This window comes from Brassica napus, chromosome C9 (genome assembly GCF_020379485.1).
Source record: "Brassica napus cultivar Da-Ae chromosome C9, Da-Ae, whole genome shotgun sequence".
Classification (NCBI taxonomy): domain Eukaryota; kingdom Viridiplantae; phylum Streptophyta; class Magnoliopsida; order Brassicales; family Brassicaceae; genus Brassica; species Brassica napus.
In genome coordinates, this window is record NC_063452.1 from 4,997,005 (window position 1) to 5,019,691 (window position 22,687).

At 36.2% G+C, this 22,687-nt stretch overlaps 2 long non-coding RNA genes across 2 annotated transcripts; one reads left to right on the forward strand and one right to left on the reverse strand.

Annotated features, from left to right (window-relative positions):
• Positions 1–11,159: 11,159 nt before the first annotated feature.
• LOC106409934 lies at positions 11,160–15,558 on the forward strand. The gene is made up of 6 exons (XR_001282214.3): positions 11,160–12,624; positions 12,863–12,970; positions 13,060–13,373; positions 13,778–13,945; positions 14,034–14,196; positions 14,278–15,558. It is a non-coding gene; the product is annotated as an uncharacterized LOC106409934 (long non-coding RNA).
• Positions 15,559–20,532: 4,974 nt separating this feature from the next.
• LOC111210112 lies at positions 20,533–22,687 on the reverse strand. Its single transcript, XR_002661569.2, has 2 exons — positions 21,194–22,687; positions 20,533–20,929 (listed from the first exon to the last, which is right to left on the reverse strand). It is a non-coding gene; the product is annotated as an uncharacterized LOC111210112 (long non-coding RNA).

Genomic DNA, 22,687 nt, shown 5'->3' on the forward strand with positions numbered 1-22,687 from the left:
TAAGAGTCTTGTATCGACCGAAGTGTAGCTGTCGCAGAGGAAGGCAGCAAGGAAAGTTCCGAAGTTGACTGTGCCACTGAAGGCTTTGATGATTGTTGCAGCTGTGATACTCTTCCTGTTGAAGACAGCAGTTAAATAAACTAGAAGGTTTGATAGTGTTCAATTGATCCCAAGCCTCTCAAATGTCTGATTCCCTGATAACAACAAACAATAACCAAGACCATAAGACTTAATTCAACCTCGGAAAATAAATAAAAAATAAACATTATTGTATCATAGTTGAATCTTGGTTATGTTTTCTCGTTTTGATCAATAATTTCTCTGTTATGGGGTTTTAATAAACTCATGAAACCAACAAAATAAATTGTTTCCAAAAGAAGAAAGTTTATAGAACACCCAAATGATAACATTTAAACGTTACCAATGATAACATTTTGTTAACATTTAAACGTTACCAATGATAACATTTTGTTTCCAAAAGAAGAAAGTTTATAGAACACGCAAATGATAACATTTTAACATTACCAATGATAGCATTTTTACATTTTCGTCTCCTGAACTTGTTCTTCAACAGAGTCAACCGCCGTAACAGAGCCATGGCGGAGGAAAGTTTTTGGTGATCTTTGGACTCGACATCGAGAGGCTTTCTCTCAATTTTGTAATAACTAGGGTTTATCTCCCGCGCAAGCGCGGGGCTAGGTACGTTGTCGATGCATTGTGTTGTTTTGTGCATGTAATTGTATTGTTTTTTTTTTTGATAAAAGTTAATTTTGTCATGTTGTCTATAATTGTCTATGAATGGAGGATTGAAAGTTATACATGTTGATTAGGTAGATCTAACAATGACCATAGTATTTATTTCGTTGTTTTTTTTTTATAATCTTATATTGGTATAGATTTGATTGACCTCTAGCGTAAAAATGATCAAAAATAACCGAACTTTTGTAGTTGTTAAGTTACGGCTAAAATAGTGTAAAGAAAAAGGTTTAAATTTTGATTTTAAAATTTTTAAATGTATATGTACAGTAAATAAAATAGTTTTCTTAGTTTACACGGATTTTATTGTGAAACTTCTCAAATGTAGTATTTTTTTGTAAAATTAAAGTAATATGTGAAGATATTTATATATTTATATATGTAGTATAGAGGTTTAGCGATTTTTTTTAATAAAAATGATTTTGTGGTTTTTAAAAAAAAAAATCAATTGCAGACCAAAAAAAGAAATTTGTATAGCTTTATGTTTCAAGAAAATAAACTGGGTTTAAATTTTTTAGGTTTGAAATTTGGTGGACCTTAGAACATTAGTTTTCTCTGCTTCTAACTCAACCGTTAGGTCGTTTTATTTTTCATCATCAGGAGTGCTTCTAGGTTTTCAGTTATTAATTCAACCCAATGATCGTCCACCCCGCCAAAGGCATCTAGGAGCGTAGTCCCGCGCTTCCAAAAATATTTTTTTTTCAATATGGAACATTATTGTATCAAACATGAGTAAATGTATATAAACTGACCAAGGCTTTCGACTTGTGGTTCCTTGCTGCAATTGTTTTAAGTCACTTTGCGAAATGGTTAATATGGTGTCATGAAATTATTGAAATACTTTAGATTTTGTATGAATGATCATTAAAGCTAATTTTGTTTAATTAAATTAAACCCTACAATTCACACAATTTATGTAAAATCAAATTTTATTAACACAATCATATATAGATCACAAGATTTTCTCATAACATTAACAAAAGTCTTAAGACTCCAAAAAGATTGACAAAAGTCTTAAGACTCAATTGACCAAAAGTAAGGCCAAGTCAAATCTTTGAATAAAAAACATTAAAAAGCTCAAGAAACCTATGCATCTGTAAGTAAACTTACTTCGCCTTTGTCTTAGATTTCTTGAGAAGACTGGAAGTTCTGAACTCAACATCGTCTCTAATAAATCTCCACCAGAAAATGGTTAGAGGAACTGTGGCGAGGTGCCAAATAGAGTGAGCATCGAAGTAGCCTCCATACGGAGGGAAATCATATATCTCTAAAAGCATAGCTAAACCTGAAGCTATCACAACCACCCACAGTTTTCAATTAGAAGGATGCTTAAAAACAACTGCTCATCTTGCCCATAGGAAAAGCTGACCGACTCCCATGGCCACACACACAATCATGTTTCAACTTGTAAACAACATTGAACTCACAGAGAATATGGAGAGAAAAAAAATGGAACTGGTTTCAAATAGGGGAAAGAGTTCTTTGTATACCATAGTCAAGTTTGTAGAAGTTAATGTACAGTACGTGGGTGGTGACTAAAGCTAGTACTAGAGCGGATACCATGACTCTTGCAGCCTCCACCCGAACATCAAAGGTTCTTAGGATGGATACGATGAGTGAGAATCTGAGAACGGCTATTGCAGATGAGAAGTCCAACCTCTTTGTGATGTCAATATCCCTGAGAAACCATAGAAACAGATCACCAGAAGATTGTGGATGATAAAAGTAATATGTAGATGTGGAAAACTGCACTCCAGAACCAAGAGTTCATGGACAGAAACCAACATATTCATAGTAACCCGTCCTATCTTGTTTGAGAGGCAACTTATAGTATAGTGTAATGAAGAAGGAGAGCCAGCCGTGGAAATGCATCGCTAGGCTTAGCACAGAGAAAGTAACAGAAGCAGGGTCCTGACAATGACCATGGGCTCTTCTCATCATGGCTACCATGTCCGTTTCCTGAACAAATTCATTAAGTATTCCAGTTCTCTAAACATAACATCTAAATGTTGTAGCTTCTCAATCTTACCATGGCATTCTCCATTGAGCCAGACATGCAATGCGTGGCCAACGTTAGAAACTCTAACAGTAGGCTTGCTTCTTTTATTCTTAAGGTCACTGTCATCTATCTTGAACCTATAATATAGAAAATTAATAAGATAAAATTCGTATGTTTCTTTTTGATGTTTTCTTCTTGAAATTCTAATTCATAAAAAGAAATCAGATTTGTACGCTTACTTTGTTATGTACCATCTGTAATCAGACTTGTTTTTGGACCGGTCTCGGTGAACACCTTGAAATCAAACTTCTTATTTGTCTTCTTTGACTTCATATAATTCCATGCAGTGTGATGAGAGACAATCTTAAACATACAGCAACCAAAAAAAAATGAAAGTAAATAATCTCTTAATTTTTTGTCGATACAACACCTGAGTAGAGTGGTTCCCATGAATTCACCATGCTTCTTGACGTTTTTCGAGTTCCAAAAACGGGGGAAGTCGAGCAACAATGAACGCTTGATAAAGAAGATTAACTAACATAGGTTCTGAAGATTCATCTATAATTTATAGGTTTGGCGTGAAGGAAACGGAGAGGTCGACATCGCTTCTGAATTAAATGACGAAAACATTAATTGGTAAATCAAGAGACATACGTTGAACAAACAGAAGATCACATATTTTATCTTCAACATTTTCATTTCCCCGAAACTGCCAGTAGAAAACAAGACACTTCTCATTCTTCATAGATGTTGGGTTTTTAGCGATGAGCATGCGGTACAAACCTAAGCGAACAGAATCCACCGAACAAAAATTATCGGTTCTCTGTTTAGCATTCGGTTGTAACTATAAAACTATCGGTCAATATTAAAAGTTTAATCGATTTATGGTTCGGTTGGCAAGCAAAGACTGATTGGTTAGAACATACAACCAACTAAACCGAATACACAGAAATAGACCAAAATAAACCAAATAAACAAAAGTTTGCATACCTGATTTTTTTTTTCTTCAAATAAACAGATATATAGACTAATTTCAGTCTAAATATATATTTTTCAAAAGAATAAGAAATAAAAATATATGTGAAATTAATGTTATTTTTAGTTAAAAATAAATTAAGTATTTAAAATATAATATTTTTCATTTATTTGCATATACAGGCGGGTTGATCACTAGTCATATAATATATAGGCTTCGAATGGTAAAAGCAGTTCAAGCGGGACAGATTAAGCAGATCATGCAGACCAAACATGACAAATGCAGATCAAGCGGGACAAGTGCATATCAAGCGGATCATGCAGACCAAGCATGACAAATGCAGATCAAGCGGGACAAGTGCATATCAAGCGGATCATGCAGGAGAGAACCAGATCAAACCGATCAAATAATTTATTATAGCTTATGAATGACAAAATCAGTTCAAAACTATAGATCATATATTGAAACAATAAAAATGACACCTGAATATCTAAACAAATATCTTAGATGTTAAGGATCGGCCGAAATGCCTGTAAATGTTTTATAAGATAATTATACTTCTTTTATTTTCTTATTTAAAAAAAGTAAATATTATATGACAAAAAATAATAAGTAGAGAATGATATTTTTGTATTGTTAAAGTTGTAAATAAAAATATTATATTCATAAATCTAGATAAATATATTTTTAAAGTTATGTGTTGTAACAAAGTTATTTATTGACCAAACAAAAAAAAAGCAGATCAACATTATAGAACCCTAACCTCAAGAACACAAAGTATATTTCAAACTCAATCACATTATTAATCTCTCAATGCTTTAGAAAACTCACTCAAAAACTAAAGCTCACAATTCATAAGTTATGCAACATCATATGCATCTCCTTATATATAACTCATAACTTCCTAAACTCATTAGGAATCACAAATAGATAATTTCCTATTCCATAGCTCGGTAGGAAATACATTGCTTGATCTCCAAGCTACTTCAAGCTTAGCCCAACATTCTCCCCCTTAAGCTTGAATTCATCATCACTCACATCTTGAACACCAATAAGCTTCCTCATCTCCACAAATTTGATTCTACCAAGTGTCTTGGTCAGTATGTCAGCTCGTTGTTCGCTTCCTGGAATATGCTCAACATCCACTTGTTCATTCTCAACACACTCTTGTATAAAATGAAATCTTCGGTGTATATGTTTGCTTCGTCCATGAAAAACTGGATTTTTAGAGAGTGAGATAGCAGACTTGTTGTCAACATATATCGTCACCTTCTTGTTTGATTGCCCAACGACTTCTCTCAATAGATCCTGCAACCATATAGCTTGTTTTGCTGCCTCAGTTGCAGCCATGAACTCCGCATCACATGACGACAAAGCAACTATCTCTTGCTTCTGTGAACACCATGATATTGGACTTTTATTAAGATAAAACACATGCCCTGTAGTGCTTTTGCCGTCGTCATCATCAACATTGTGTGAACTGTCACTGAAACCCATTAGATCGAGACTCCTTGTTCGAGTAAACACAAGACCAAGCGTACTAGTTCCACGCAAATAACGTAGCACTTGCTTTAATGCCGCACCATGAGATTCTTTAGGATCTTGCATGTATCTACTCAATACTCCAACTGCGAAAGACAAATCTGGCCGTGTATGAAGTAGATATCGCAAACACCCTATGCTTCTTCTATATTCTGTCTCATCAATGCTTCTTTCTTCAGGTGATCTTGAAAGCCTCACGTTCATATCCATGGGTATATGTGTCGGGTTGCAGGCATCCATGCCTGTTTCTTCGAGTATTTTCTGAGCATAACGTTCTTGTTTCAACACAATGCCTTCGCCATATTGATGTACCTCAATTCCTAAGTAGTATGTCAGCTTACCAAGATCACTCATCTCAAATTTTGAAGACATCTCTCACTTAAACTCGATGATTGACTGCAATGATGTTCCCGTCACAAGAAGATCATCTACATACACCACCACAATGAGAAGACCCTTCGTGTCGTTTTTTCTGTATACTGATGGCTCTTTGGAGCATCTTTGAAATTTAAACTCCAAGAGAATCTGATTCAGCTTTGTGTTCCATGCCCTGGGAGCTTGTTTCTAGCCATAAAGAGCTTTCTTTAGCTTATAGACTTTGGTTTCTTTTCCTTTAACTAGAAAGCCTTCTGGTTGCTCGACGAAAACTTCCTCCTTGAGCTCACCGTGTAGAAACGCAGTCTTTACGTCGAGATGATGTATCTCCCATCCTTTGCTTGATGCTAAACCAATAATCAGACGAATCGTTTCTATGCGAGCCACAGGAGCAAAAACCTTATCGTAGTCAACACCATGTCGCTGAACATACCCCTTTGCTACCAATCACGCTTTATACTTGCTTATGCTCCCATCTGCGTTTCTCTTAATCTTAAAAACCCACTTCAGACCAATAGGTTTTATTCCTAAAGGAAGATCGACCAGCTCCCAAGTATCATTCTTCTCTGTCGACAAGATCTCGTCTTCGCAAGCATCAACCCAGACCTTTATTCCTTTAGCTTCGTTAAAATCCCATGGTTCATCATTGATTATCATCAACAGCCTCTCACACTCGATTTCGGCCACAAGAATATAATCGTCCAAGTATGCTGGCTTTGTAGTAGTACGTGTTGATCGTCGTGGTTGAGGTTGATCATGGTTTTCAGTTCCATTCTCTTTGTCATCTTCGTTCTCCTCCATCTCGTCATTCTCGTTCACTTCCTGCTCCTGCGACGCATATTCTTGGTCGTGATTGACATCGACTTCTTCCACATCTCTCAACATGCCAGCAACTGAGAAGGTATTATGATCAGTCCCATGCTCTGTTTTCCTCGAAGATGACATCCCGACTGACCACAATTCTTCTACTCAAGGGATCAAATAGGCGATAAGCCTTAGAACCGGGTTCAGTCCCAAGATGAACCAAGATTTTCGACCTATCATCCAGCTTCTTCCTTCCCACACTGTCAGTTTTCGCATGACAAACGCAACCAAATACCCGGAGATGTGTCAGGCTCGGTTTCTTTTCTCGTAAAGCTTCATACGGTGTCATCCCTTGTAGTGACCTTGTTGTGATCCTATTCATCAAATATGTAGCATGTCTTACTGCTTCACCCCAGAAACGGTTAGGTACGTTCATGTGCTTCTGGATACTTCTAGTCATCTCAAGAAGAGTTCAGTTACGTCGCTCAACAACTCTGTTCTGCTGCGGAGAGTAAGGTGCGGTTAGGTGTCTTTTGATACCATTTTTGCTGCAGAAGTCATCGAATTCTCGGGACGTGAACTCCCCACCGCGATCTGGAACGAAACGTTGTTATCACATTTTTTGTTTCTTGCTCAGCCAGTGCTTTAAAGCTTTTAAATTTAAGAAATGCTTCGCTTTTCTCCTTCAATAATATAGTCCACATATAACGAGTGTGATCATCGATGAGGACAAATACATATCGGTTTCGTGAAGGTGTTGATGGTGTCATTGGTCCGCATAGGTCCCCGTGGACAAGCTCAAGAGCTCGTGATGCTCGGAATGTAGTTGTTGATGGGAAAGGTTTTCTCGTCTGCTTCCCTCGCATGCAGCTCATACACGTTTCTCTTTCTACTTCGATGGTAGGTATACCAGTCACCAATTCTTTTCTGATCATCGTCTTCATCGTCTCTATATTGACATGACCAAGTCGTGCATGCCATTTAGATGACTCGTTTGTTGTTGATGCTTGAAGACATTTGTAGGTTTCATGAACTTGTAGGCTTACCTTGTACAGCCAATTACGTGATCTAGTTGTCTTAACCGTTAGTCCTCTGAGCCGATCAAATAACATCAATAAATCATCCTTCATACTCATTTCAAATCCAGCTTCTGTGGCTTGGCCCAAACTAATGATGTTACTCTTTATACCTGGTATGTAGTACACATTATGCATCATCTTCTTCGTACCTCCTTGGAAAATAAATTGGATAGATCCCTTGCCTCGTATGTCAATTCGAGAATCATCTCCAAATCTTACTTTCATGGTGTTCACATAAGCAAGAGATAGTTGCTTTGTCGTCATGTGAAGCGGAGTTCATGGCTGCAACTGAGGCAGCAAAACAAGCTATATGGTTGCAGGATCTATTGAGAAAAGTCGTTGGGCAATCAAACAAGAAGGTGACGATATATGTTGACAACAAGTCTGCTATCTCACTCTCGTCCCTGGGACTGCCTGTATGCTTCTCAAACAAGAAGTCCAATATCATGGTGTTCACAGAAGCAAGAGATAGTTGCTTTGTCATCATGTGAAGCGGAGTTCATGGCTGCAACTGAGGCAGCAAAACAAGCTATATGGTTGCAGGATCTATTGAGAGAAGTCGTTGGGCAATCAAACAAGAAGGTGACGATATATGTTGACAACAAGTCTGCTATCTCACTCTCGTCCCTGGGACTGCATGTATGCTCTCGTTGAGCATGAAAGTTTCCACGAGCTCGGCCTCTTACTCTCCAACCAGAACGACCTCCTCGTCCTCTCCAACTCGAGCGACCACCGCCATTGTAACCACCTTGTTTTGACTCTGTATTCGCATACATTAACTTGCCCTGGTCATCACGGTCTTCTTCTTCTTCGCAAATCCTTTCCTCATATGCTTTTAATCGTCCCACAATATCTTCAAAACTTGTTGTGTTTAGGTCAAGAACTTGTTCAAGAGAGGCAACAATATGAATGTACTTTTTTCTTGGCAAGCTCTTTAAGAATTTTTTAACAAGTTTTGTTTCTTCTATCGTCTCACCGAGCGATGTTGATTTGGAAGAGATTTCCGACAATTTTCCTACAAAAGCATCGATTGTGTCTTCCTCTTTCATCTTAAGACGATCGAACTCCGCCATTAGGGTTTGAAGTCTTGCTTCTCTTACTCTCTCCGCTCCGACATGTCTTGCTTTAATAGCATCTCACACTGTTTTTGCGGTGTCAAGGTCTCCAACCTGTAGCGTCAATGCTTCATGTATCGATTGAAACAACAATGCGATAGCCATGTTGTTTTTTTCTTCAGCTTTACTTCCTGGATCAATAGCTTCCCACACCTTGTTTACCTTAAGAGCAATCTTCATTCTCATGGCCCAAACTGTGTAATTTGTGGTGTTCAGCATGGGAAATCGAATAGACGATGGACTGACCTCCTTAGCAATCAAATCGGATTCATCCTTGATGTCGCTCATGATTTGATGATTGACCCTTTCAATGGGTATGACTCTGATACCAAATATAGAACCCTTACCTCAAGAACACAAAGTATATCTCAAACTCAATCACTTTATTAATCTCTCAATGCTTTAGAAAACTCACTCAAAAACTAAAGCTCACAATTCATAAGTTATGCAACATCATATGCATCTCCTTATATATAACTCATAACTTCCTAAACTCATTAGGAATCACAAATAGATAATTTCCTATTCCATAACTCGGTAGGAGATACATTGCTTGATCTCCAAGCTACTTCAAGCTTAGCCCAACAAACATCACCAAATGTTAGCGGATGAGATCTGCATGTAGATCTCCACCTTTTTCCACAAAAAGACAAAAAAATATTAAACTGCAAGCATATCTCCCGCTTGAACTGCTTTTGCAAACAGAAAATGGTGAATGGTGAATGGTGAATGCAGTGCGGGAGAACTGCATGTGCTGGAGAACTGCACTTGTCCCCCTCCTCCATTCAGACACATAATGCCACATTTTTCTGTCCAACTAGGTTATCCACGTCAGCAGCTCTCATTTATGTGGGACCCACAGAAACAAACCTATTGCCTAATAATCACGTTTTATGTCCCTTCTCTCATTCTCTTGTTTATGATTTTTGGGTCTTATAACTTATTTCAAAAGCCCAATAGCAATTTATACATTAGACGTGAAGTGAGGCCCAAGCCCATTTGAAGCTTCCGTCAACCCGACATAAACATGCCTTCCGTCCACTCTTCGTCTTCCTCGGAGACCTATGGTGGTTCCTACACTTGGTCGATTAAGTAACAAATATTTTAGTTGAACCTCAGTCTCAAATAAACCACCTCAGACCATTAGCATAACGAGTACCCATCTTTCTTCCAGAAAATAAAATACTAATTCGATCAAATTAGGTGCTTTGAGAGATTGTACGAACCTGAGGAGAACCTACACTTGTCGCTAATGGGATTAATTTAAACATGTATGTTTACTTCATGTAGAAAACATCGACATTTATCTTTAACATCGACATAATATTACTAGATTTAGAGATTTCTGACAAACAGAAGATCACATACTTTATCTTCAACATTTTCATTTCCCCGAAACTGCCAGTAGAAAACAAGACACTTCTCATTCTTCATCGATGTTGGGTTTTTAGCGATGAGCATGCGGTACAAACCTAAGCAAACGGAATCCACCGAACAAAAATTATCGGTTCTCTGTTTAGCATTCGGTTGTAACTATAAAACTATCGGTCAATATTAAAATTTTAATCGATTTATGGTTTGGTTGGCAAGCAAAGAATGATTGGTTAGAACATACAACCAACTAAACCGAATACACATAAATAGTCCAAAATAAACCAAATAAACAAAAATTTGCATACCTAATTTTTTTTTCAAATAAACAGATATATAGACTAATTTCAGTCTAAATATATATTTTTCAAAAGAATAAGAAATAAAAATATATGTGAAATTAATGTTATTTTTAGTTAAAAATAAATTAAGTATTTAAAATAAAATATTTTTCATTTATTTGCATATACAGGCGGGTTGATTACTAGTCATATAATATATAGGCTTCGAATGGTAAAAGCAGTTCAAGCGGGACAGATCAAGCAGATCATGCAGACCAAGCATGACAAATGCAGATCAAGCGGGACAAGTGCAGATCAAGTGGATCATGCATGAAAGAACCAGATCAAATAATTTATTATAGCTTATGAATGACAAAATCAGTTCAAAACTATAGATCATATATTGAAACAATAAAAATGACACCTAAATATCTAAACAAATATCTTAGATATTAAGGATCGACCGAAATACCTGTAAATGTTTTATAAGATAATTATACTTCTTTTATTTTCTTATTAAAAAAAGTAAATATTATATGACAAAAAATAATAAGTAGAGAATGATAATTTTGCATTGTTAAAGTTGTAAATAAAATAAAATAAAAATATTATATTCATAAAACTAGATAAATATATTTTTAAAGTTATGTGTTGTAACAAAGTTATTTATTGACCAAACAAAAAAGAAAGCACATCAACACCACCAAATGTTGGCGGGTAAGATCTCCATGTAGATCTCCTGCTTTTTCCACAAAAAGACAAAAAAATTGAACTGCAAGCAGATCTCCCGCTTGAACTGGTTTTGCAAACAGAAAATGGTAAATGGTGAATGCAGTGCAGGAGAACTGCATTTTGTCCCGCATAATGCCACATTTTTCTGTCCAACTAGGTTATCCACGTCAGTAGGTCTCATTTATGTGGGACCCACAGAAACAAACCTATTGCCTAATAATCAATCACGTTTTATGTCCCTTTTCTCATTCTTTTGTTTATGATTTTTGGGTCTTATAACTTATTTCAAAAGCCCAATACTATTTTATACATTAGACGTGAAGTGAGGCCCAAGCCCATTTGAAGCTTTCGTCAACCCGACATAAACATGCCTTCCGTCCACTCTTCGTCTTCCTAGGAGACCTATGGGTCCTACACTTGGTCGATTAAGTAACAAATATTTTAGTTGAACCTCAGTCTCAACTCAGTGTAATTTTTGTAACTCTCTATACTTCTTCATCAATATCTATGAAACTCTTTGTATTCCCCCAAACTCTCCCTCTTTACTGTTACCATCAAAACCCAAAGCGTTTCATAACCGATGACAGCGGGATCACTTTCAATAGTTGATACAAGAGACGGGAATTCAACATCTGATATCCACTTAAAGAGTTTCTCAACCGACGAAGCTTTACTCTTTTGAAAATGTATTGCTGCTCAAATCCGCTGCAGAATGGTAAAGTTAAGTGTAACATCAAATTTTATTCCATCAATCCCTACAGTTAAATTAGCAATTGGTACATACAAATAATTTTCAAACTTGTTGGCCAAATACATCTCCTGCAAGGCTATGTGTCTCTGACCTCAACAACGCATTTTGATGGTTCGTTTTCTAATCGAAACGTAGGCCTGGGTTCGCGGGTCAACCCGCCCCGCACGACCCGCCAATCCGCGGATCGTTTCTTTTTTTTTAGTTAAAATTTCGACCCGCTCAACCCGCAAAGAAATAAACTAATACCCGTACCCGCCCCGCTTTATTTTGCGGGTAATCCGCGGGACCCGCGGGTTATATTTTTAATTAAAAAATAATTATTTAATTAGTTTTTCTATAAAATAATATATTTATAAGTAATTTTTTATATTATTTTTTAAAAATTTAATTATTTTTTAAAAAAATTAATTATTTTTCTAAAAAAATCGAATTTTTCAAAAAAAAAACGAATTTTTCAAAAAAAAAAAAAAATTTTATTTTTTATTTTATTTTGCGGGTTGACGGGTATCCGCAAATCAAAATCCACCAACCCGCACCCGCCCCGCAAAAAATAGTCTTAACCCGCACCCGCGAATTGATTTTTTCAAAACGCTCGACCCGCATCCGCCCTGCAGCGGGTCAAATGGGGCGGGCCCCGCGGGCTTTGATTTAAATTCCCAGGCCTATCGAAACGTAAGGTCCAAACTTAACTTTTCACAGGTTTCATGCATCTCCATTTACTCCCTTTCTAATATAATTTATATATAATCTCATAGAACAGCTCAGTCGTCAGCCAGGAAAATTTGAGCTATGGCGATATAACCCACTCTGTCATGCTGGTGTGAATCCAAAAAATATTTGGAGGTAATGCTCATCCAGCTTTCATAAGAAAACATGTTACTGCTACACATTTTAACTCCGAATATTATACTTTTCATCTTATTTAATAACATGTATCTGAACTCCAAATTTTATTTTCACACCGCCGGTCTAACTCACATTTCCCCTCAAATTCTTGCACAAACTTACACGCTCACCTTTGCGCTCCCCTACTGTGTTTACGACTTTGTTCTGTTAATGTTTGTTAAACATATACCTGCAGCTTGCAGTTGAGGTATTTTCCACGTGTTGAGACCATGGAAGGGATTAAGAAGAAAGAACTGGTGTCAATTGGAGACCTTCCCACGTACCTCTCCAAGTGAGCGACCAGGTTACCATAACTCTCTTTCATCATAATATGTGAAACTATGTGATGTAAAAATTGCCCCACCCAATGTTTTCTTTGTTCTCTTCGTAAAGGAAGCTGATTTCTTCTAGCAAAATGGCTGGTCCTACATCTCTTGCACCGATGGCAGCAGGAAGTTGGACAAATCCGATACTTTGCTCCGCTGCAGTAGATGTGTTTCACCAAACTTCACCGGGGTGTTCAGTTTATGTCCCCACTTAACTTAACTCACTTTGTACTAGGTTTGTTTAAAATAGCGACGCCTAGGCTAAGCTTAGGCGAGGTCAAAACTGGGGTCGTCGCCTTGAGGAATTCATGAAGGCGGACGCTCCAGGACGCCTCACGCCGTCTTGGACGCCTCATGCCTCAACCCTTTCTCGATATTAAGGTAAGATTTTCCTATTACAACATATATTTAGTTGCTTTTTATGTTTCCAAAACAAATTTACCTAAAATCTAATTTAATGACTTAACAATTTGCATCATTATATCTGTACGTTTCTTCATCGAGAGTCTAAATCTTCTACTATGATGATTTGGACTAATTTACTGATGACTTTGTTTAGAGTTTATTTCTGAGTTTGTTATGGGTTTGTGATGAAGTTCTGTTTGTTTTTGAGTTATGATGACGTTGTTTTGGATTCTCTTTTTTTCATTTAAGACTTTGAAGTTTAGTTTTGTTTGAAGATTTGAAGACTATGTTTTAAGTTGAAGACTTGATTATTTTTAATTTTACTGGTTTAGGATTAACATGAATGTATAAACTTGAATGTCACTTGAATTTTTTATCAGGTGGCGCCTCATGTCCTTAAAGCGAGCCTAAGCGATCTCTATAGCTAGAGGCGTTATTTCACTGTTTGACCTGCTGACAATGGCCCAGACAGTGCTACGTTTGTGGTTTTTGACACAGAGATGACAAAACTCACCAAGAAAGATGCAGCGACACTGGCTCTTGGGGAGGTTAGCTTCCACCCCAACACTCCCTTCATTTTACGTTTTTAAATGTTTATGGTTACAATGATTGAATTTTAAACCTATTTCATGTTAGTGGCGGTGAAGGATCTGAGCTGAGCTATCAAGATCAGTAGAAGAGCTAGCTGGCAAGCAATGCGTCTTTCAAGTTCGGGTAACACCATACAATTTCATCCCCAACCACCATACCTTCACCGAAGATGTGTTCTTCAGTGTGTTCCTCAACACTCCTGTCAGAGGTGGTCAACGAAGTTTTTATTTTATTTTCCAACGTGTTGCTGTTAAGTAACAATAACATACATGTCTAACTCTATTTTCAGAACAAAGATTCAGTGATGGATGTCCAACCTAAACATCCAACAGCTCTGCTAGCTACACGGGTGATACGCCGAGGAAAGCAATAGAAGTTGATGAAGCAAATCCCACCAGCTTGGGTGATGAAGAGAAGAACCGCAAAATACTCAGTGATAGTTTCAAGTGCAACAAACCGTCATCCCCACTTAGCTTTCGTGCCTTTTGAAATGATTCCTATGTTTTTCCTTCTTCCATATTTAGTTATCTTTTGAATTTATCTACAAACGATCTACCCCTAGGAGAAAGAGTAACTTTGATTTTTTTTTTTTGAAAAAAGAAACATTGACGGGGATTTGCATATTTGGAAAAAAGAAACTGATGTGGAGTCATAAAACAAGGCAGTTATGAGACGGCTCCGAAGCATTGCCTCAAGACATGCTGAGAAATTCAGCAGAGTAGCTGCAGTGTCACCAATGGATTACTACAACACCATCATTTCATGCAAGGACCTACACATCTCCGCTGACGACTATGGTGTCTCCAAGCAACTAAACTTATCCCCAAGGAAAGGACACCATGTTGAAATCACTTACTTCAATCAAAGTAATGAGGTCAGTGATTTTTGTATAAGAGTTGGGTAGTATCAACAACATAATAAAACCCACACATACTTTTACAGAATTCGCAGGGAGAAACATACAATATAAACACCAGAGCCACTAACTTTTTAACTTTTATTTTCCATAATTTATGTTAGGTCGGTCTTCTAAACTTACGACCCAGAGCCACCAACTTTTTAGGCTCGCTAAAAAGACTTATCAAAATAAACAGACGAACGAAAAACACAAAACAACGACAATAACTAAACAAATGCAACATAAGATCACAATCCCAGCAAAAAACCATACAAACTATTGACATACACTCTTCAGCACAGAACAACCACAAACATCATTTCGTTTTACTAAATCCCTCACTTTCATCTACTTCCAAACGTTAAATGAAACAAAAATAATAACATCAAACCCGCGCTCGCTCCTAGTTCGTTGCAAGTGAAAGTGGTTACTTACCACTCTAAAATTAATGAGGACAATTGATTTATATGTAAAGATGATGGCATTTTAACAATGATCATTTTTTAATAGTATTGATCGATATATTATAGGTGGGCTTAATGATTATGCACCAATCAATGGATGACACTATTACAGACAAGCATTGTTACAGTAATCCGGCCAAAAAGTTTCCATCCAAAGCTTTTTTTTCTTTTAGAACTGAAGCTTTTAATTAAATGCATAAGAGCATTATTAACGGGGTTTCTTAGAACGGGGTTCTTAACGGAATATAAGAACCCGACTCTTAATTTTTAACTGAAAATGCTAAGAGTCGGCTCTTAAATAAGAGATTTAAGAGCCGACTCTTAACTTTTTCAGTTAAAAGTTAAGAGTCGGGTTCTTATATTCTGTTAAGAACCATGTACTAAGAACCCTGCGTTAATGATGGTCAAAGAAACAAAACAAAAACAGGCTTTAAGCCTTACTGTTTTCTCTGTGGCCATATGCCACATAATCGGAGCCCTGGTAATACCTTACATAAAGCCCAACAGAAACATATCAATGAACAAATAGGCCCATACAAAACAGCCCAGAATATTACAGCCAATGAGATCTGATGCAACTCTAACGCTACTAAGTCAGCATAAAGTTAAATGCCGGTGAAAAATAGGACGGCTAATCAGTATTGCATTAAGTATAAAACACTATAAGAATACTTAAAAAGGTGAGATATTATAATGGTATGTTTGTAAATTTAATAGTTATTCTGGATATTAATGGGCATAAATAAAAAACGAGCTAGGAGAGCTCTCATCGTGACACATCATCAAAATGACATGTTTGTAAATATAATACACTTTTAAGGTTATTATTTTTTTTTGCTCCTCTTTTAATAATAAAGGGATTTTACAATTAATTAAGTAAACATTTATTTTTCTTTTTCTTCCAAAACTAAACTTTAAAGAAAAAAAATAGAAAATCCATGGAATCTAGATTCCAATACAAGTGCTATTCACAAGCAACTCTAATAACAGCACGTTCCTATAAATGTTAGTATGTTGTTATAGGATGTACATTAATTAACTTATGTTTTATGTATAGATATGGAGAAATGTCATAAGTCATTCTAAGTTAAAATTTCAGATAATTATTTCTTCTTCTAAAAATTCGAAAATTTTGTCTCGAGCTTTTTGCCATAGTTTTGTTTCTACTTCTTCTTTTTTTGCTTCTAGTCTTCTAAAACCTAGGACCGGTTCTCCCTAAAATCTGTATCTCAAAACTGCATCACATCTCTGTATATTCTTAAGTGAATGGAAATTTCAGTGTGAGAAAAAAAATATGTATCAATATTACGGTTAGTCAGTTAGTTCTTAAAAAAAAGAATATTACGGTTGCATAAAATTCGTTGCAAGTGAAAGTGAATAAGTACCACTCTAACATTAATGAGGACAATTAATTTATATGTAAGGATGATGGCATTTTAACAATGATCATTTTTTAATAGTATTGATCGATATATTATAGGTGGGCTTATTGATTATGTACCAATCAGTGGATGACACTATTACAGGCAAGCATTGTTACAACAATCCTGAAAAAAAGGTTCCTGATAATACCTTTACAAGCTTAGTAAAGCCCAACAGAAACATATCAATGAACAAATAGGCCCATACAAGACAGTCCAGAGTATTGCAGCCAATGAGATCAGACGCAACTCTAACGCCACTAAGTCAGCATAAAGTTAAATGTCGGTGAAAAATAGGACGGCTAGTCAGTAACAATCAACAATAGTGGAGTCAATTATCTTTGTCTAAGAAACTGTTGGAGGCTAATGAGTGTTCGAGCCTCTATCACACTACATTTAAACATTTTCATAATTCATAGGGCCGGCCTGAAAGCAGTAGCCTTTCTTCTGGTGTAACAGGGAAGATTAAAATTCGGGATCAGATAAGTGACGAACAAACGATTCAGGATCTGATAAGTTACATAATCATATGAACAACGTTTAATTCATTAGAGAGAAACGAATCGGCAAAACCGATATTTTTACGTTTTAAATGGACCTCATAAACCAATTTTATATTTCAATGCAGGATACTAAGGTTGAACATGTTAAAGTGCCAAAAAAATAAGACTACTTTACATAGACTAGGGATCGTTACCCGCGCCAAGGCGCGGAGTTTTTGCATTTTAATCTATTTTTGTCTCTTGCTTACTAATCTAGCATTCAGTTTTTCAATGTATTTTATCTTCACCATCTCCTCTTGTCTTGTTTACATTTTTTTCACGTTTTGTCGTTTGATTTGTCTTAGTTTTGGTTTGTGTAATAACTTAACCATGTTCATTCTTCTTTCATTCTTTATTGATTGATATTTTTATCTCGCTTAACTCTGTGTTGCCACTAATTTGCTCGAATCATTTTTCATCATCTGCTTCGTATTCTTTTCATATTCATTAACTATTGTCTCCAATCTCTTTAAATCCTAAAAATCCTACATGTTCTTTTGTTTATTAAATCACATATTAAATATTGTTGAAACTGTTTATTTATTCTAATAAATCCTTACGATTATAACTAAGATGATACGGATAAAAGACTGATTATAATTTAGTTGAAATTAAAGTCTAAAGTAGAAGTTGTTAAACTTGTAATCCTTCTTTTTGTCATCCAAGATAGCTTTAGTCAAATCAATTATATTGATTTAGAAAACCCATAAGCTATTTCAATCCCAAACAACCAAAAAACAGGCGCATTTGTTATTGACGATGCGGCGGGTTTCCTTTACTATAAACATAATTGCTTGCCACAACTGTTAATAAACCCAAATGTGTTTACAAAATCTACTCATATAAGAGTTTCATACTCATTTCTCTTTCTCTAGTCATCTTCTATGTTAGTAGCTATCATAATACAATCATCAAACAAAGGGCATATCTCTTGGTTCCATATAGAATATGCAAAAGGACTGTTTTCTGCAGACTTCATGATCACTGAGTATTATAAATATCAAACTCTGTCTATGTTCTATTTATATGTTGAGGAAATGCCTCGAAATGTAGCTTCCAAATAATGATTTCCAGGTCAACACATTGCATGTTAACCTCCACAATGGGATCAGCGGATATGCAGATACCTCTACATGTCGAGTCGAACGCAACTACACATATGTTCTCAGCTTGTTCCTTTCATTCACAATCTGCAATTCTCCCAAGAACCAGAATCAATGTTAAATGAGGTAAAAGTTTTAGAGTCACAACAGACTTTGTATAGCCAAGCCCAATAAACCAAACACCCAACGAAACATCCCCACTTGCCTATTTGTGCAGAAAATGACTTGATCATTATATAGTAGCACCGAGAAGTTAGATGGAGAATGAGGTATGAATGCAAAGTAGACAAAACAGTTAAAATCTTACTGATTATGGGAAATATAAGAAATCAATTCTCTTGAAATGGCGTATAACTGTCCAATAGCGTGACAGAAGTACTTGTTCCTGTTCTCACCAAACTTCCAATTCTAAATGTATATATAAATCTATTAAAGTTATTGCCAGCGCTCTGTTGCAATATTTGTTAGCTAAAATAATCTATCCAACATAATAGGAATAAGAAACCAACAAAATTGTAAAGCTAACCATCAGCTGAGATGCTTTTGCTGTCCTGACACATTGCAAGCTTAGTGATTTCACTGTCAAAAGCAACAAACTAAGCAGTCATATACATCTGAAACATTTATTTACAAACGGTTCCTAGCACAGAAAAAACATATTATTATGTTACGGATGATAAGTTTGATGCATAAATACAGTTTAGAATTTTTTTCAACTGAACATTTGCGCCTACTGAATTACCTTACAACACCCACTGCATTGTGATTTTGGCATGATAAAGCTGAGAATCAACACTGGAGCTTGCGTTAGCATTTGGAACATGAAATATAGCACCATCAATTTCCAGTGTTAATTCCACTGACAATAGTTGTGCAAAAGAACTCTGCAAGTAAGGTAATCGTGATTAATAATTCTTCACATCTTAGTGTCGTACAACTTCAAAATGATAGACACTTACAATCGACGGCTCTCAAAGATGGACCGCAAACCATCTAATGATATGCTTACCTCGTCGTATAAGTAATCCATGTCACTTCCCTCCCACGGGTAACGTTGCTGGTGCATATCAATTCCCTCCACCTCTTCCTCGTCATTAGGATGCTCTGCAATATACCCTCTGTAAGGTTCAAATTTATGTCGCTAGAATTATCAAAGAAAGAAGTATAAAGTACCCTCCAAATCTTCAGGAGCATCAACATTTTCTTTATTCAATGATCTTCATTCAACCTAACAACCATGAAAATAAAAAGAATGTGAGGCACATAATCTTCAAAATCCAAGTTTAATGAATGGAAAAAAAAACTCAGGAAGACAGAAAATGGCAAACACTCACTGGCTTCTTCTTCTTTTACTTCTTGGCTCCCGTGGATGAACTGTCAAAGCCATCATTATTTGCAGGAAAAAAGATTAAACAAAGCAACTGATGAAAATAAACAAATATGTTTCACAGCACATAAACTCTTCTTGAACAATCAGACAACAGATAGTATGTCTCCCGTGTGACTCAGCTGAGTCCTCGATGGCATCCTGAACGACAAATGTCTTCTTCTTCTTCTTGGTTAGATCAAAGGGTGCAAGCTAAGGATGGCCAAAGAAAATTAAAACCACACAATCATGATTTATCAGGCAAAATAAAAGAACCAATGATGAATTTATTAAAGATGGGGAGATGTAGAGACTAAAGAAGAAAAACTGATTCATGAAACTCAAAGAGTCAATCTGTGTTTCTTAGATGAGTCATGAACCGATGATTAAAAATTGAAAGCCCTAAACTTCCAAGAGAACGCTTACAAACCAAAGAGGTTTATTGGGTTTTTTTTTACCGAATCCCATTTCAAAACGTGAGTTATAAAATATTTATTAAATCATTTGATAAAATAAAGAAGTGTGGGTCCCACAGAGAAAACCGAAGAAGCAAAGGTTTCCGACCTTTGCTTTCCGACCTTCATAAATATATATTTGTTTCAGCCATCAATATACAAAGAATCCTTTAGCTCAGTGGTATAAATGTTATTGTTTAGATCTCAATAACCCGGGTTCGAGTCACAGACTTGACACTTTTTTCACATTTTTTAAAAGTGGAACTCACATATCGCTGACGTGTCGCATCAGGAGTGATACAACTGCCCTATTATAATTTATAATGTAGATTTTCGTTTATGTGGACAATACAGGGCAATGTGGGAGTTACAATTAAAACTTCCGATACAAACTGATTAGTAAAAAAATTATGAAAGTGGAATCTTCATTCTTCAGCTGGCAAATTCAATGATAGCACCGACGGGAACTGCAATTTCACAACTGTAAGGCACTTCGATCATGCTACGGTCTAAGAAGAAAATGGTACCACCATGGTGCAAATTGACAATGCCACCAGTCATAAAAACGACTCGGGAAAAGCAAGAGAGCAAAGGACGACCACAACCCAAAAAAACATCAACTGGCCCCTGAATCAAAGCCTCCACTTCGTTTGTACGCAACAGCCTTCCGTCAGGGAAAGAGATGACAAATCCTAAACAACCAAGAGAACCAGTAGACAAAATCAAACAACGAGTATCATCAGAAAATCTATAAATCAAAGAACTAATGACAAAAACAATCAGGATTCAGATACAAAACGAACAAACTCAAACAAAGAGGATCAAATCAAACTTGTGACAAAATTAAACCAGGATTCACATATAAACCGAAGAAAATCAAATAAACGAATCAGCAGAAAATCAGTAAATCAAAGTAGTAGACGACAAGATAAATAAATAAGGATTCAGATAACAACCGTCAGAAGGAGGCAAGGCAGCTTCGGCAGGTACTGGATTTTGGGCAGGAGCGCCGGTTGCGAGACCTAGGACAGGAGCGCCGGTTGCGAGAGCTTGGACAGAAGAAGTAAGCAAAACTAACTGCTAAGACTCCACCGATCATGAAATAGAAGTAATCCAATCTTGCATAGTTCAAATCCTCAGATAAATATTCCTTTTTCACTTTTCTTACTGCAAACAAAACGGTGACGTCTTCCTTTGCTATAGCCCCTATCCGAAGGAAAAACAAGCAATGCCTTGGGTTGGGTTCACGTTAAATTTTAGAAACTGTTATAAATCCATGATAAATGTCGATTGCCATTAACCATCAAGGAGGTTTACATCTGACCCGACTATCCGGTCCGTTTACACCCGTCTCCGGTTTGTCTCATCCGTCCAAGACTAGTCAAGATGAAGACTCATTCAACCGGAGCATTTATGAGATTTGACCAAGACTATATCTTTGTGGTCAATATGTAATAAATGTGTAGATACTCTCCTTGTTGTAAACCCTTATGAACCTCCACTATATATTGATAGTGAGAGCTAATGAGAAAGACACAACTTTCACAACAACACTTCTCTCATATTTCTAACACGTTATCAGCACGAATGTGCTCTCCACCTGAGAAATCTCTCTCAGCCGGCGATCCTCTTTCTGGCCAGCTCCTCCGGTGCTCAGCCTTTGCTCCACCGGCGCTTAGCCTCCTCTCCACCAGGCCACCTCTCTCTCTCCGCCGGAAAACTCCTCTCTCTCTCAAATTCCGGCCAACTCTCACGGTGGTCCTCTCAGATTCTTGTGGTGAAAAAGGTAAACAAATCAAAACCTTGAAATCTATAGAACACCATTATGTCTGAAACAAATCTAGGATCTATATGAATCCATAACTTATAAACAATCTATGGATTTAAAATATTGATCTTGTTTCTATGATCCATATGATCCATATGAAACTTGATTCTAAAAGTATCTTGAATCCATAAAACTTAAAATTCTCTAAAGGTTCTATGTTTCTCTAAAAAACTTATAAACTTATCAAAATACCTAAAGATCTACATGAATCTTGTTTATAAAAACTTATGAATCATAAAATTATTAGAGAAAGCTTAAACCTTTTGATTCAATCCTTTTGTTTGGCCATTTTACCAGATGTGATAAACATAAGTGTATAATCTGGCCAAAACAAAATTCCATCAATCCCTTGTTGTGCCATTTTCGGCCAGAACTCCTAAAATCAGTCAACCCATCAATAAAATCGAAATTAAAATCATTCATTGCATATCCTTGACTATTAATATTTATTTTGTAACTATCAAAGTTTTAAAAACCTTTTATGATTTTATAAATGCATAATCGATTTTATAAATGCTTGTTTGATTTTATTAAAAGCATATCTTTGACTGAAAATTATTTCTAAAGTTTTATAAGCCATAGTCTTTATATGTCATAAGGTAGAATAAAATCTGGTTGAAAT